Genomic DNA, 17,550 nt, shown 5'->3' on the forward strand with positions numbered 1-17,550 from the left:
TACACCTCAACAAGCTTCAAAGAATTCCAGAGAAACGTGAGATCTAAGGTTTCAAGTGACATTAGCCAGAGACCATTAAGGTGGACCTCATTCTCTAGTTTAAAGATCACAAGCTATTAAAATGTATATATCATATATTCCTGACCAGTGTTGGGAAAAGTTACTTTTAAAAGTAATGCATTACAATATTAAGTTACTCCCCAAAAAAAGTAACTCATTGCGTTACTTAGTTACTTTTCATGGAAAGTAATGCTTACGTTACTTTTAAGTTACTTTTGCTTTTTGCTTTTTCTTACTTTGCAGGTGTTTTTTATGACTGAGAAGTTTTGCATTCAAAAAAGTGCATATTTCCATTGCAAAAATGTCAAGCTCTCGTCTGCCATCTCCATTTCTGACTTAAACTGTTCACGCATAGAGTGTAATTCTACGGTAATACTTTCAGTTTAATGCACTACATTGTTTTTAACATCTATTTAATTAAACTAAAAAAGTAACTCAAATACTAAATTGGACATTTAAAAAGTAATGCGTTACTTTACTCGTTACTTCAGAAAAGTAATATTATTACGTAATGCACGTTACTTGTAATGCGTTACCCCCAACACTGTTCCTGACTGCATGTTCAAATATTGTGCTGCATCACTATGTTTTAATGCTATAGGGATGTTTGTCTATCTTAGTGTCTTATAATTCACATTTATTAAATAGACCCGAATAGCATATAGTTATCGACAATTGTGAGCCTAAAAGCTCATGTTGTTGTCAAACAATGTTAAAACAACAACAACAAAAAAGTATTTTATTTTGATGACGTAGTGCATGCACTTCCCATGTTCAATCCTAAAATCTTTGCGTTAGAGTCAAGAACAATATCCACTCTCCCATTCTATCGCTTCTGTGTCAATCAAACAACGTGGGATACAATTTGTCAGCGCTCGTCTAAAATGTTGCCAAGGCTGCTTCATGTAAAGACATGCAAATGACCGCTAGGTGTCACTGTGGAGGCGGTTTCGGAATGACGTTTCGAAGCCTCAAACATATACGGAACAATTGATTCAACTGTTTCAATGTTTCACGAAACCTCACTCTGCCCACCACTAAAATTATTATTTGATGTGTGTCTAAAGCAGGTGTCACAACCCTGTTCCTGGAGATCTACCCTCATTTCGACCTGAAAATATGATGTTTGGAGAATTGTGTGAGGCGTTATGATATTGTGTTTACTGTTTTAAGAATATGAGACATAGGGGCTTTTTACACCTGGTCACTTCATCCGTTTTCTCTGATCGGATAGCTATCTGATCGTAAAAAGACAAGGTGTAAATGCCCTCTGAAACGATTTCGAGACGGATTTAAATCCGATCGCTCAAACCACTTCAGGAAGTGGTCTGGGACGCATTTCAAAGAAGTGTAAATGCATCTGGTTCCACATAAGAGAGTTTTGTGAATGCTTTTCCCGTCATGGACCTGCATTAAATCACAGCGCTGTCACTCTCCTGCTGTGCTGTACTGCGTGCTTCAGCTCATGGGCAAGGAGACGCGCGTCCCCTGCCCAACATACAGTACAACATACAGTAAGTGCTGCGTATTGATGCATAACGTCATCTTAATTTTTTTAAGGCGGAGTAATAAATAGTGTATTTGCATTTTGGAGTAAACGATCGGATTCATATCTGTTTTGCCAAGACGCATTTATGTGGCCAAATGGAAATGGAACAGTTTTACCAAATCAGATAGCTATCCGATCAAAGAAAACACATGAAGTGACCAGGTGTAAAAAGGCCCATAGTTTCAAGAAATGTGTTTAAGCAACAGAGAAAAACTGTAACACTAGGACAGAGTTTTTTATTATAGCATGTTAAAATTTCCACTTTGTAGGTGTGAGGAAAAAAGTGCCGGTTTTAGGTGTGTCCTTTACAATGCAAATGAGCTAATGGAATGCAAACACTAATAGCAATGATGGTGACTTTAAATGAAACAACCAACAAACTTTATAAGTAAGATGTAAAATTCACTTTTAGGTGGCGATAGAGAGGAAAAAGTTATAGATTGCATTACAGGAGCATTAAAAAAATAGTGTAAATAATTTAGTTTTACGTTCAATCTACAGGACACATGGAAACAGAAGACTGAAATGTGTGGGTGGAGTGTAGTTACATCTCTAAGGAGTTGGGTTAACACTGGCATTATTAACTCTGTCAATCAACTTCAACTCTGAACAACAATTTACCCTAAATATGTTACATTTACTCTTTAGGTGTTCAATTTAACTCAGAAATCTTTATCACTGACATTTTAAATGTCAAATTTTTGCTGTGAAGTCTTTGAGGGCTTAAAGTACACCCATTTAATTGCTAAAACAATGTTATTTTGTGATTTGGTATAATACAATGTGTTCACGTGTTTTTTTTACACTTTTTCACACAACAGGAAGGGTTGGAGGGACCGGTTTGCTCATTCCAAACGACTGGAAATTCCAACAGTTCACACCCTCATGTGACAGCAGCTCTCTCGAGTTGCATGTTGTTACTATCATCCACCCTACAAAAATCTATTTTCTAGTTATCTCATACCTGCCAACTTTTCAAAAAAACCTTTGAGTGAAATTTTGTCAGGGGTGATCAAAATGCAATGTACACAGCCACACAATTTGATGGCTCAGATATCAGAGAATTGGAATTAATTTGATGTTGTACCCTGCATTCTGTTGGTTTGTGGGGAGGCCCAAAGCCATTGATAGTGGTAGCCTACTGGACATGGAAAATGTTAGTTCTGTGCCATAGCTGAAGGTCCACCCCAAGGAAATTTTGGATTAAATAGATGTGGTTACCTGCATTCTAGTGAATTTTTGGTCTGCTAAAAATGTGCCCAAGATTGCTACCACTCTATTGAGATCAGGTAGTGAACCTCCATGCTCTTCCTATTAATGACCCAACTTTTGCTGTGTCCAGTACGTGCGCTCCGCACCTATCTGGACCGTATTCAGAATTTTGCAATTTATGATCAGCTCTTTGTCTGTTTTGGAGGTCAGCAGAAGGGAAGGCTATCTCCAAACAGGGACTCGCTCACGGATCGTTGATGTCATCTCCTTGGCATATCATTCCCAGAATTCGGCCTGTCTATTAGGAGCGTAGTTTCCTCTGATACAAAGGCTCAAAGGGAGGCTTCTGATGTCCAAAAGGACATCAGTAAGGTTGTAACAAATTCAACTCTTTATGGATATTGTTGATTCATTACCACAAGTTTAACTTAAACATATAATTTTACTTCTGAATCTCATTCTTATGAACATCACATTTTGAGACAAAGTTTACACACTTCACTTGGGCTAAACCCAAGAAACAATTATATGACTATACATATAATTCAAATTAAACAATATATGAAGGGAACAAATCTGTTACGGCTATACATAAAGTGACATGGTATCCCCAAAAACCCATAGTCCCCAAACACAGACACACCTCAAAGGCTCTACTCTATGCACATATTACATGACGTCCAAGGGATCTTTTCTTAACACATTTTTTTCATTTTTTTCTTTATTTCTTTTCTTAAAAGCTTTACTACTCTAAATCCACAGTGTTCTCTCCCTGCCACACCAAACTATCTTGGCTGAATCCGAAATCGCATACTTACTGTGTAGGTACTGAATTTCATTGGGTACCTACTTAACGTGCGCTAAGGCAGTATGTACGTTCGCGTTAAGTATGTACAGCATTCGCCATGTTGACGTTATCATGTGACATATGACGTAGTAGACTTGTTCGAGTTCATGCGGAACCACAAGAACCGACAGGAGGTTGACATCACAATACCGCGGGAGCAACTCGAAATCAGAGTTCTCCGTGTGGTTTTTGGAATCGCTCTCGCGGTGCTTTGGTGGCGTCCAGCTGTTGGTTCTTACAGCGGTGCATGAACTCGAACAAACCTAATAACAGATGAAAACCTAATGAAAACGTATGCGTGTGTATGAGGGACAGGTGCACTAACACCTGATTGCATCAGTAACTTGATCTGTAACAGTGTTACAGATATATTACACATTATTTTGTAGGGGACAAAATAAGTAAAACAAGCAGATTGTAATTTAATATCTATTGTCAGATGACAGCTGTGCTTGAATACAAACTGTAGCCAATGTGATTATATACATTTTAGTGAAGCAATCTCTTGTATTTACTTAAAACGACAGGAAACATGAATAAAAAATGAATGAATAAAACCATCACAATAAACTTTCCCATATGAAACAAAAGTTTATTCAAATGTATTTTTCTAACAAACCATCACATATTTACTGTCAGCTCAACACAGCTGTGACAATTCTACAGCTTTATTTTCATGAATCAGCTGAGCACTTTGTAGTGTATCCTGGCCGGTCTGTGCGTGAAGTCAGGGTGCTGAGGGACAGCCCTGTGTAACGTATCAAAATCACCCGATTGGTTGGTCTCCGGTCGATTGCTTTGTTTTCCCGTGGCATCATGGGAAAGCTGGGATAGAAGTGTCCATCCGATGCACGCTTCAGAATAGGGGCGGACTCAGTAGGGCATCCGGGGATTTCTCGCCTACTGATTTTATGGATACTGAGGATTCGGACGTACTACTCTGTTCACGTGCTGTTTCCCCTACTACATTTTCAGTAAGTAGGCGGTTTCGGACAATACTTAAGTAAACGTGCCTCTGAATCTCGCGAGAAATAGTCCAAAATCCCGCTAATTCTCGCCTACCCTTTTATGTATACTGAGGTTTCGGACATACTATTCGTTCGCCTACTGCTTTTTGCCTACTATATAGTATGGCAGTATGCGATTTCGGATTCAGCCCTTGTCTCTTTTTTTAAAATGGCCGCCCTTCCACTTCCTTTTAGCAGGCCCTTCATAATAAAGATCCTCAAATAAAAGTATATCATAATTATGAATATATCACAAATTGCATAACCATACACAAAATAAACAATGATCTTAAATGGTAATTGTAAAGTAAAATAAAATTGTTTAAGGCACTATAAAGGTAGTGTCATAAGGTCAGAAAAGGGAACTAGGCTAGATCTAGAAGGGCTAACCTCCTGGTGCCTCTGAGAAATCTGACAACCAGGTCGTGCTTCCCATATAAATTTCCCATCCAGTCAGACATGGTTAGCCAAAAAGGCAGCCACATACACCTTCAGGGTAGAGGGAGACTGTCTGTCTAAGATAAGACTAGACAAGACTGTCTAACCTCTTTAGAGAAAGATGAGCACAAGACACCAGAAATCTCTGTGGGTCCTCAGCATGGGAGGAACACCAGGTCACGAAAAGATGTCATTTCAGATCACAGAGCTCCCAAATAAAGGGGGCTCCAGACCTAGTGATGACATACACCACAGCTGACAGTAGGTCAGCAAGTCCTTTTACATCCCGTCCAAGGGCCAGACATAAATTCCAGAGGTCTGGTGCACACAGCACCCCAACCCGTGTTTGAGGCATCAATATTCATCTGCAGACTCGCTTGAGGGACCACAGTTCACAAGAAGCTGAGGTCTGCCACAGACTGATAAAATAGGGACACGCTAGAGAGTAGAAACCTTCTGTGTATGGTGGTGTCACCATGAGATTTGGTCATGAGGCCATTGCTATACCAATCTGATATGCATCAACTCGAGAGTTACAGGGGTTGGCCTGTAACATCACACTGAGTTGAATCGGTCTCCCGGTGTTAAGATGTCACATGCCGATTGGTCTGCGCAGCAAAAAGCCAAACTAGAGCTGAGCTTTGAGTTAAATAAGACGAGCGTCAGAAAATGACAGATGTCCGGACCTCGCGGACCTCAATGGTGGGTACGGCCATGTTGGGCACACTGCTCCAACAAGCGTGAAAAGACATGCTGGAGAGAGTTAGGGCTTTCCCCAGTTGACCCAAAACCACAAGCGGTAAATGTGTTAAAGCATTAAGTCCCAGTAACACACAAGTGTTCCCGAGAACTGCTAAAAACAGCTAGTTGTCGAGATTGCCGAGTATACGAATACCGTCCTCCCTATGTGGGAAAAGCAGCTTCAATTACCCTCATGAGGGAACGAGGTGACTGGGACGGACCGAAGGGGAGGAATTTGTACCGTGAGCCCAGACCGCAGGACAGATCTGTCTCGAGGGAGAATGAAGTACATGTCCTTCAGGTCTAATTCCTGGATTTCTGTAACAGCATTCTAAACATAAGCCTAGAAAAGCTCTTTTCAGAATACACAAAACCAGGAATGGTCATAACCCCCCTTTTTAGCCATCACGTAATACAGGTTGAAAAACCCACGTCTCTGCCATGTGACACATAAGAGAGAGTGGAGGTGTGCAGGACAGAATTAATTGTATCTGTACACAGAAAAACTTGACCCACGAGGGGGCTGCTCTCACTGTCAACTCAGTGCAAACTGCAGTGGTGCACCTAGTTACACCCACCATCTGGCAGGAGGAGGACAGTAACAGCAGGCCTGCTTCTCTGGGACCTTTGCCAAAGGTGTGGAGCCGGCAGAGGCGAGCTTGTGGACTCGGCTGCCACAGCGCATCTAGCTGTCCCTAACTGCAAGAGAGACCCACAAACGGCTTTCACAATGGGCAGAAAAAGCCAAAAATGGCACTACTAAACCACCATAGTGGGGGAAACCTAAAAAAGGGCATTGGACATGATAAAGAAATGAAAATCAACCAACAGTGATCCTCAATCTCATTAACCCATCATGCACATCCGGAAAGAAAGGTACAGAGGCCAGGCACAACCAAGGCATGTGCAACAACAAAGGCCAACCAGCCTGATGCTCGGAACAGCCCAGCCAGCTCCCATCTGGGCAATCTCTTGGACAGTGCCACCACACCCGGGGTCCAAAATTAATTATTATTACTTAATATAAACTATTCTTTTCATTTTTAATGGTCTTTCATGGACCCACACCACAACTAAGATAGGGTTTGAAGGCTTAGAATCTCTACTTTCTGCAGATATGCATCACTTTGACATATCTTTTACTGTAAGAAAGTTATTTACACTTAATTTACACTACCCCCCCCCATATTTGTTCATATCATTTAATATTCACTTATTTCATATTTTTAAAGTATGACAAACAAGTCTTATATCAAATAAAAGCTCTCACTCTCAGGAATAAGGCTACATCGTCGTTATTTTTGTTCTATTATCATCACATATCCAACAATCGTCGAATGTATAATGAGGTAAAATATTGTCTTTTGTAAACGTATGTGAAACTTGAGTGTGAACTGCCTCAGATAGCCTACTCTAAAAAAATTAGTCCATTCACAGCATTTTCTTTGGTTGTTTGCATGAATAATCCCTTGCTATTTATTATATGTGCAAAACAAAAAATAATTTTTATATGAAAAATGTATTTTCGCACCCTTCAGTAAAATAAGAATAACTTTTCAATTCGACATGCTAAAGAGATCATTTTTTGGGGGTGTTTACTGTCTGCTGCTGGTAACAACCAGAACTGTCTGCAGTTTGCTAGAGCACAAAGAACAGCAATGCATAAGTGCAATAGAAATAGTCTCATCAAGCCTAACACAGTATACATAGCTGTTGAGTTTTATGTTCTCATTAATTATATAATTTTATATTATGTTGCTTATTATTATTATTATTATTATTATTATTATGTAATATGATACTGACTGTTGAATGCAGAAAATGTGCAAGAGTTCATTGTGCGCATGTGTCACAGGTCAGTGCGGACCACAGGTGTCGTGAGTCATGCCCCTTCCTAGTTTCCAGCTCGAGGAGGTCCCAGAAGCACCCCAATGACCAGACACATAAGAAGAGGTAAGTACTTTTAAAACAAATTGTATTTAAATTACTTAAAATGTAAGCAGGGGAGGGGGAAAAGGGGAAACTAAAATCAAACTCTCGGTCCTGAGAGTATAGGCCAGGAGGGCTCGGCTTCGTCAAGGGGGTACTCAGGTAAGTCTTCCCAAAGTGTATGCCCTTCTTCCACTATACCAGCTGATTTGTTTCTATCTTACAGATGGACTGTCCGTGGCTCCCTTCTGTCTTCCTGAGGCAAGGGAGAAAATACGGTGAGTATCACATAGGCAGAGGTGGGTACCTTGCGTTGCATTGTCTGAATCCGGGGCAACGGGCTTCGTTCAAGACGCAGAGGTAAGTTGATGTTTCCACAGAAATGTAGGTATTCCTTCGTTGCGGAGCGGCCAATGGATGTCCCAGGTGAGTGGCTCGCTGGTGCAGGGGTGGATACCCAGGGGTGACTAATCCTTCTCAGGCACGTGTCCCAGGACAGGCAAATGCAACTTCACTCTAGGCATACAAGCAGATATTCTCAGGTAAGTGGTTTACAGGTATATACTCACAAGAGGGGAACTCTCAGCTTTAGCTTGTCCGGGCGTACTCTCAGGTAAGTGGCTTGCAGGTATATATTCACAGGAGGAAGCGCTTAGCGTTAGCTGGTCAGGGCGTACTGGCGGGTAAGGGGCTTACAGGTATATATTCACAGGAGGGGACTCTTAGGCTCTGTTTACACGTACATGGTTATTTTTAAAAACTGAGAGATTTACCTTCGTTTGTGCCACTCGTTTACACGCAAACGGAGAACTCGCCTCTGAAACCGATTGTTTCTAAAAACTCCGGCCAGAGTGGAGATCTTGAAAATCTTCGGTTGCACGGTTGCATGTAAAGTGAGACAAACGGATATTTAAGCAGGCAACGTCACAGAGTATGTGCCAGAGCTCGCACATACGTTAAACGTGCGACCCATGTTTACATGTGACTGCTACTCTGAACGCTTCCAATATCACATTTATGTTCGTGCAAACTCGTTTCGTGTGTTTGTATTTGCAAATACAGCTGCTCCATTATGTCGAGGAGCAGAGACGAGTGGTCGGAGGTCAGCAATTTTACGTGTGTTTGACTTCATGCGGCGCAGCAAGAACCGACGGACGGATGATGTCAAAGTACTGCGAGAGCGATTCGAAATTACACCTCTACGTGTGATTCCTCAACTCGCTCTCGCGGTACGTTGACGTCATCAATCACCTACTGCAACAACTCCTCCCTCCAACATGAAGAAACAGTTCACATCACCACCAGCGCTGCCGGTGATTGGCTTACGTGGGCTTGAGCGTCTCTTGACGGCAAATATGCACGGGTACGTGTAAATAAACACTTTTCTGAAAACTGACATGTGTGCACGACATTATTTTTGAAACCGGAGATGTTGAAATGTCCGTTTATGAAAATAGCCGTCCACGTGTAAACATAGCCTTAGCTTTAGCTCGTAAGGGCGTATTCTCAGGTAAGGGGCTTACGGGGATACACTCGCGGATAGGGGCTCGGGCCTTTGCGGCATACAGGTGAGTGACTCTTGACATTTAGTATACAAAGGACCTACTCAGGTGGGTATTCACAGGTGAGTGACTCTTAGTCTAACTCTGTAGTAGTATACGAGAACACAATAAACATCCAACTTACGGACCCTTTAAGAGATGGACGATAGGCCTAGGCCTCGTATAGCAGGAAAGACTGGAGAGGATATACACTCCTTCTTGTGACCTCTTTGACCGGGTTGACTTCCCGGGCCACATCCACTTGACCGCCCTCGTTCGTTGACAATTCTCTCACAACGATTTCCAACCTTTGGTACGACTCTGCAAAGCTAGCAGTAAACAAGCTCACAGCAGTACTTTACAATGCATAGATTTCAGTAACCTTGGAGGGAAAGAAGATACACCACCTCTCGGCTGTACACAAGGACAGAGTGGGGGGATAACCTGAACACTGCTGCTCGTTGGACCTACCACGGCCAAGCCGCCGCCACCTCTCCAGGTGGGTTCAAGTCAATGGTTGATACCCGGCCTGTATGCAGTCGTCTACCAGCGCCGAACGCTTCCCTCTCCTCTCTTCCAAACCACAGGACAAGAGATCTAGACAGGGGTGAACTTCCAGAAGGGCTCCACAGTAAATCAACACACACAGGGGTCACACAGCAGTCACTTCGTACAGCAGATAATTCTTCCCCACGTTAACGTCTTTTCCCCACACCATTCAGTGTACCTTTGTGATGATCCGTCTCGCCACCTCCAGCTGGAGAACGAGGTCCATGAGTTATGCGCAGGCGTACACAAAGAGATGGCCACTATTAACACAGCATACGTTTTTCTCCACAGGGTTTTCTTCTCGGCCTAAAAGGGTAAGTGCAGATAACAGGGACACAGCACAGCACTGCAATCTCCAAGTGTACACACGTCGACACAGACTCACTCAATGCACTGCACACACTCCTGTGATTTAGGGTCGGCACCTTACGTTCAGACAGAGAATTCGTCCAGTGGAAAAATCCAATACACCGACACAGCAGATGGCTCACAGTTGTTGTCGCAGCCACAGCAGAATAACGTCCTCCCGTTGCTGTCGATACTCGGCTCACCCACTAATCCCTTCCACTGTTTATTGTTTATTGACTTTATCAGCATCGTTACAGGTACCCAAAGACGTTTGTCATAAGGGAACACTGAATTATTTTGCTGTTACAATGATATGTCAAAGCATATTTACTCAAGTTAAAATACAAGATTAAAAGAAAAGGAAGAATAAATACTTAATAAAGGTATACAAAGTCGATTTAAAATCCATAATCATTTAAAAGTCTACACATATATGGAATGGGTGATCTCCTGAATTGTTCCGTTCGGCATCTGGGGGTTGTCAGTTTAGAAGAGTTTCTCATCTGGCGTCCAGTCAGCTGCTCCCTGAGTGGTGGTAGCCAATCTCTAAAGCTAGACTTGTATAGCTTGCTAGCAAAATCAAGGCACAATTGGACTCGTCTCTCTGCCAGTGTACACAATCCAAGAAAGGAGAGGGCATCAGAATATCCTTCGTACCTTCGTCCCAGTATGATTTTACAAACTCGTTTCTGCACTCTTTCCAACCTTTTAATTTGGTCAGTGGTCAAGAAATTATGCCAAACTGGGACTGCATACTCTAACACTGGACGTACGTAACCAGTATAGATGGTAACCAGTTCTTGATCATGAACTCCAAATTTCTTTAGCCGGCGAAAAGCAAAAAGCTTTCTATTAGCTGAGGACAACATGTGGTCCACTTGACTGTCCCATTTTAGGTCACTCTGAATGGTTACTCCTAAGATCTTAACAGAGTCACAGATGTTTAGAATATTCTGATCTATAGAAAGTGGTGGCCAAGTTGGCAAATGTTTCATACGGGAGACATGTAAGACATTACATTTTTTTGAGTTGAGTTTCATTTTATGGTCCTCAACCCAGATGCCAAGGTCATTTAATGTATGCTGGAGAGTACTGGGCTGACGAACTGTCCACCTTTGGGCCATAGTCATGTCATCCACATATTTCCAATGGTTAATTTGATCTTGAAGAGCATTGTTAATCAGTGCTAGGAACATTATGGGTCCCAATATGGTTGCTTGGGCAACTCCACATGAAGGATACTCCCAATCAGATAAATATCCATGGTAACCCTGCTGAAAAAACCAGCATACCAGCAAGACCAGCATATGTTGTGTTTTGGTGCTTGTTTGCTAGTGAACACCAGCTAAACCAGCATCAAACCAGCATCAGCACCAGCATTAGCACCAGCTAAACCAGCACCAAACCAGCATTAGCACCAGCTAAACCAGCATTAGCACCATGCTGGTCATACCAGCATATGTTGTGTTTTGGTGCTGGTATGCTGGTGACCACCAGCTAAACCAGCATGGACCGGCATGATTCCCATGCTGGTCCATGCTGGTTTGATGCTGTTTTTTTCGGCAGGGAATGCACTCTTTGACGGCGATTAGACATAAAATTACTGATCCATGGAATTAGACTAGGTCTTGCTCCAAGATCCAGGAGGCACTTTATTGCTACTGTATGGTCGACAGCATCAAAAGCTTTGGCAAAATCTGTTGTAACTAATGTGCACACTGAACCTGGTTCATAACAAGCTTTATACACAAAGTCCATCAGGCTAACTAAATTATGTGTTGTAGAATGGTTATGTCGACTACCAAACTGCATAGGATCTAGGTTTGGTGTGATATCGTTCACAATCCATTGCTTAATAAATTTGTATTTGCTCAATAAATTTGTACTGTGGGGGCCACTTACACACTATTCCACAACTCACAACAACAATAGTTGATATTCCACATTCAAGGTAAGAGATGTAGATGTAAGGATCATTCGATGTACTCACGAATCCGTTGATCCTAATCTTCTTCTCTTTGTCTTTGCAGTTACTCACATATGCACAACCAGAAGGGTGACGTTCGGTTTGTTTGGTTTGCTCCAAATCCTTTAGCAGCTCTGTATATGTGTAAGCACACTGGTAAGTGGATGGGTAAGTACCTTAGACTGGCGGCCTTTGGCATGTACCAGGTACACTACTTGAAGCTTGGATGTCCATAAGGAACTGGAGGCGCCTGGAAGGTACACAGGTGAGTACACTATACTTGGAGCGTTAGGCATGCAGGTAGGTTCGCAAGGGGTACACTGAACTTAGCCTTTGGGCATGCAGGTAAGTATACGGAGGGTGCACTGGGCTTGAACCTTGGGCGTACAGGTAAGTATGCAGGGGGTGCGCTAGCTTGAAGCTTTGACGTGCATGTAAGTATACGGAGGGTATACTGGGCTTGGAGCTTTGGGCAGCAGGTAGGTATACAAATGAGTATACTAGACTTGAACCTTGGGCATACAGGGAAGTAAACAGGGAGTACACTGGCTTAGGGCTTGGACATGCAGGTAAGTACACTAAGGAGTATACTGGTCTTGAGTGCTTTGGGCGTACGGGCAGGTATACAATTGGGTACCCTGACTTAGACCTTAGATGTATAGGTAGGTATACAGGGGATACACTAGGCTTGGGTGTACAGGTAAGTATACAGGGGAGTATACTGGACTTGGGGCTTTGGGCATCCAGGTGAGTATGTAAACAGATACACTGGGCATAGACCTTAGGCGTACGGTAAGTATACAGAGGAGGGGACATACTGGGCTTGGAGCTTGGGCGTACGGGTCAGTATGCAGGTGAGTATCCTAGGCTTTTAGCTGGACTGAATTCAACTCACGGACGCTTAGATCAGCGCGCGTCCGGCTGCACCTCTTCAAGACTCAGGTGGTTTGAGAAGACGTAAGGATGGGCAGCAACTTTTAGCCTTCCTCTCTAGGACAGACTTCTGAGGAACACTTTGACGTTGACTTCCCAACACGTAATGGAACAGTCCCACGACGACACAGAGCCCTTGGCTCAAACCTGCAGACTGGCAGCAGAGAACAAACAGATTTCCTTTGACAGTATTATACTTCAATGGACATACAGGGGGAGATACAACACCTCTTTACTTCCGACTGGGAGGGCAGATGGAGGTACTGGTCAATGCTGCTGGACGATGGGCTTAGCCACCCACAGCTGGTTTCGCAAAGGTGGGTAGGTTGAGGTAAGGCGCCACACCACATAGTGTACTGCCAAAATGAGCCAACCGCTTCAAATCTCCTCCTTTTTGGACAGCGAGGCGAGAGGTCTAGACATGGGCAGACCTCTGGAAACACTCCACAGATAGATAGATATGCACAAGATAGCAAGTACACTTTTTCCACACAGCGGGTAGTTACAAGTTCTTTCTCTTTCAATACTCTACACAATATTCACACCAATTTCTTACTTCACATAGTTGCCACACTGCCACCAGGCGGGGGAAGGAATTTATGAGTCAGGTGTATATATATATATATATATATATATATATATATATATATATATAGCAACCGCCCAACATCACCAGTTCACTTCTAATGGAGGGCTTTCTCTTTGGCCTAGGGAGTGATCGCTGACAACACTGGCACAGCACAACAATTCCTCAGGTGTACACATGTCAAAAAGACTCACCCACTGCACTCCACACACACGGTGAATTAGGGTCAGGATCACAACGTTGGGCCGGGGAATAGTCCTGGATTGTTGAAGGGGTTGGTTCAGAGGACGACCATATGAGAATGTCAAGACCACGACCTTTAAACACTCTTCTCGGCCGGTTCCGGCTCACCCACCGATCCTCAACACGGGTGGGGCCACTCACACACCGCTCGGATACACAGAGAATATACTGGGGTGCAGTATTAGCAAGGTTATAAAACAATACAAGATGAATTCCAATGTAACTCACAGTTTCCTTCTACACTTAATACTTCCCTCTTTCTTCCAGCTGTCTGGTGCATCCGAGACAGGTCATACACAATTCCTTTGTTCCTTCCTCGTCGGTCCGTTTTCCCGTGTCCTTTCGACAATGCGATCTTTTCAAGGTAAACAATCACATCAGCACAAAGACTTCGGAAGGAATGATTTAACAACTTAACTGTCTGTCTTCACCCAAATCCCCTGCTTCAACTTCGCCAAGCCTGCAATGTCCACGTTAACATGTCTCTCCAACACACCGATCACTTCCGTCTCACCCGCAGCGTTTGCCGGAATAAACTTTCTCTTCCTGCTTCCTTGATGCCCTATTTATATACCTCCTCTTCTCTGTAATGTCCAATCACCGATCGCCATGCTCACTTTGCACACCTGTTCGTAATAATCCCCAGATTTGTTTGCCTGGAGTTGCCGGAACTGTCTGTGTGTTTCAAGGACAATGGTCCGGGTGGAACTATTTCCGCCATTTTTAGGTTCCGCTGCTTAAAGTCACTCCGTGACATATCCTTACATACCCTCTCGATCCCTGCACTCTGTCACCGAGCGATGGCTTGTGGTACCATCTCAAAAAGGGAAAAACATTATCTTGTAACTTCTCTGTGGAATGATCTGCCGGTTGTGACACGATCTCCTGACTCTGTAGCTGTCTTTAAGAATCTCTTCCGCACTTACCTCACTTCCTAATATAGGGCTTACTATCTTTCTCTATTTTCATTTTTTCATCTGTACATTCTTAAAATGTATTACACTTTTTCAGTTGCTTAAACACATTTATTGAAACTATGCCTCATATTCTTAAAACAGTAAACATATTTGCATAACATCTCACCCAATACTCCAAACATCATATTTTCGGGTCAAAATGAGGCTCTACACTCAAAACCATTCACTCTTACTGAAAAACCAAACTTTTCCCTCAGACAACACACACAAGCTTTCAAACACACACACACTACAACATAGTATTACACACTGGTGCAATAAATTCTAAACAATATATCCAAAACTGGTAAGATGCTTGTGGTTTTCTCGCTCAAAAACCTTTTCATATGACCAAAAAACACACAATCAATGTGTGCATTAGCACATTTGTATTCATTTATGTGCTACACAGCACAACTTTAATTTTTTTTCCTCCTCAACAACCCGTTTTTGTTCTGGGTCAGGCCAGAGAACCTCATCCACATCACAGGCTATATTGGTCCTAGCCAAACAGCGAGGGTAAAATCCTCTTGCATGATCCACCCCTGGCATTCATCTATGATATCTCTGTAGGGATATATTATGAGATGCATTTCTTTATTCCAGTAGCACAATTCAACAGTGAATGCACTCTAAAGTTACTGTACAGAGCAGTCTTACTGTAAGTACATCTATCTGTTTTCCTCCCTGAAGGCTCTAAAATTAGGTTTTACTCGTTGCTCAGCCTCCCTCATAGTCATACCATGGACAAGGACATGGTCAGCTAGTGTGGTTCGAATTTCATCTGAGACTGCTTGTCACCTTGCCCTTCGTCTCACTCCTTTGTCACCACGTCCTCCTCCTCTCCCTCCTCCTTTACCATGTCCTCCTCCTCTTCCTACTCCTTCACCAAGTCCTCTCCCTCCTCCTTCACCACATCCTCCTCCTCTTTCTCCTCCTTCACCACGTCCTTCTTCTTTCCCTCCTCCTCTGCCTTTTCCTCTCCTTCCTCCTCTTCCTCCTCCTTTACCTCAACCTATTCCTTAATTTCTCTGTGGATCCATTGTTCCAAAGCTCAGTGAACTGATTCAGGCCCTTTTATCTATCTATTGAAGGATCTGATTGATGTGTGTTCAATTTTGACTCTTAGTGTCTCCACCTTGGTAATTGTATGCTAATTGGCCCTAAGCTGTGCTGACTGGAGTGAACAGTATTTAATGCTAGGGATTACCATATGACCACATGGTGTAAGCACTGAGAAATGTAAGGATTTGTGTGTAGAGTTTTGAAGTAACAGTTCACCAAATCTGACTCATGTGTTAAAGCAGGGGAGTAGTGTTTATTGTTCAGAAAAATGATTGTGCTTCTTAAAAAATGACGTTATGGTTTTGAAATTTTTGTTCAAATGCCTGGTTATAGTGTTTTAGCAATCAAGCAAAACTGTAAAATTATTAACTAACCTTTGGCTATTGTTAATGTTTCATCTCTGTCCGCCATGCTTACGTACAATATGTTGTTATCATCCATCCATTAATGAACACTACAGATATCTTCTTAGTTTAATTTATTTGTTGTGTATCATCTCAACGCACTGGCATAACATCAAGGCAAGGCAGGTTTATTTGTATAGCACATTTCATACACAGAGGTCCAGTGTCGGCGCCAGAGAATACAGAATGAGGGGGTCTACTGTTTTACTAGGGGGGCACCTGGTTCATCTTATTATTTTATTATTATTATTACTACATGGCACTGTAAAATGCTTGGTACTGATTGGCCAGTCGCAAAATTCAAATGTATTTTATTCCTTGAACCGCCTGAAACACAGCCTCAGGGTACTGCGAGCGAGTCACGTTAACAGGGACAGTTTAATACCTACGAATTAATACAGAATAAATATGCATAATTAATCACGTATATGAGATTGTATTTACAATGATTAAACCGAATGTTCGTCTTTTGACTTTTAACTTGTTTTAACGCGTCTGTTACGTTTTCCCAGAAGGTTTGTATTTCTTAAAAATAAGCTAATAAAAGACATCAAATCAAAATGTTATGTCTATATATTTACTCATATAGCAACTAGCTGTGAAATTAGCGGGATTGTTACAGCCAGCCAAGTTGTTGTCGCAAATAAATCCCTCACTATAGTAAAACCATAACTTATAATGACGTTAAAGTGCAAGACTGGATAACTCACGCAAATCATAAAGACCAATAAGTTACATAACCAAATAACAGCAAAAAAAAAACAATGTTACTGACATATCTAACACCAGAATGAACTATGCGTTTTACCTTCAGAAGAGCTGCAGGCGACGAGAGGACGTACAACTTTTTAAGAAGGTCCTTTTATTTGTCGCGAAATTTCTTCGTCTTGCTCAAATGCCAAGACTTACAAGTATACATTATTTAGACAGAAAATGAGTTCTCACGCATGGCGATTGAGCCCCCGAACGTGACAGTAACTTTCAGTGCAGACAAAACACTGGGAAAGCACAAGAATTTGTGTTGTTCAAATGTAGTGGCTGGCTGCGTGTATGTAACTGTCACGGTAGGAAATCCTCTGTTTCCTCCGTGTCATGTGTGTGTGTATGTTTGTTTGTTCACTCACCTCTGCCATGTGCTCGTTTGATTAAGTGTTGTCACCTGTGTATGATTGCCTC

The 17,550-nt window shown here is 42.4% G+C and overlaps 1 protein-coding gene across 1 annotated transcript in view; it reads left to right on the forward strand.

Moving 5' to 3' along the window:
- Positions 1-17,550, forward strand: part of LOC129454938 (interferon-inducible GTPase 5-like) — a 197,576-nt gene that overhangs the window by 69,167 nt on the left and 110,859 nt on the right. The window lies entirely within an intron of this gene.

The sequence above is a fragment of the Misgurnus anguillicaudatus genome, chromosome 20, assembly GCF_027580225.2.
Source record: "Misgurnus anguillicaudatus chromosome 20, ASM2758022v2, whole genome shotgun sequence".
Taxonomy (NCBI): Eukaryota; Metazoa; Chordata; class Actinopteri; order Cypriniformes; family Cobitidae; genus Misgurnus; species Misgurnus anguillicaudatus.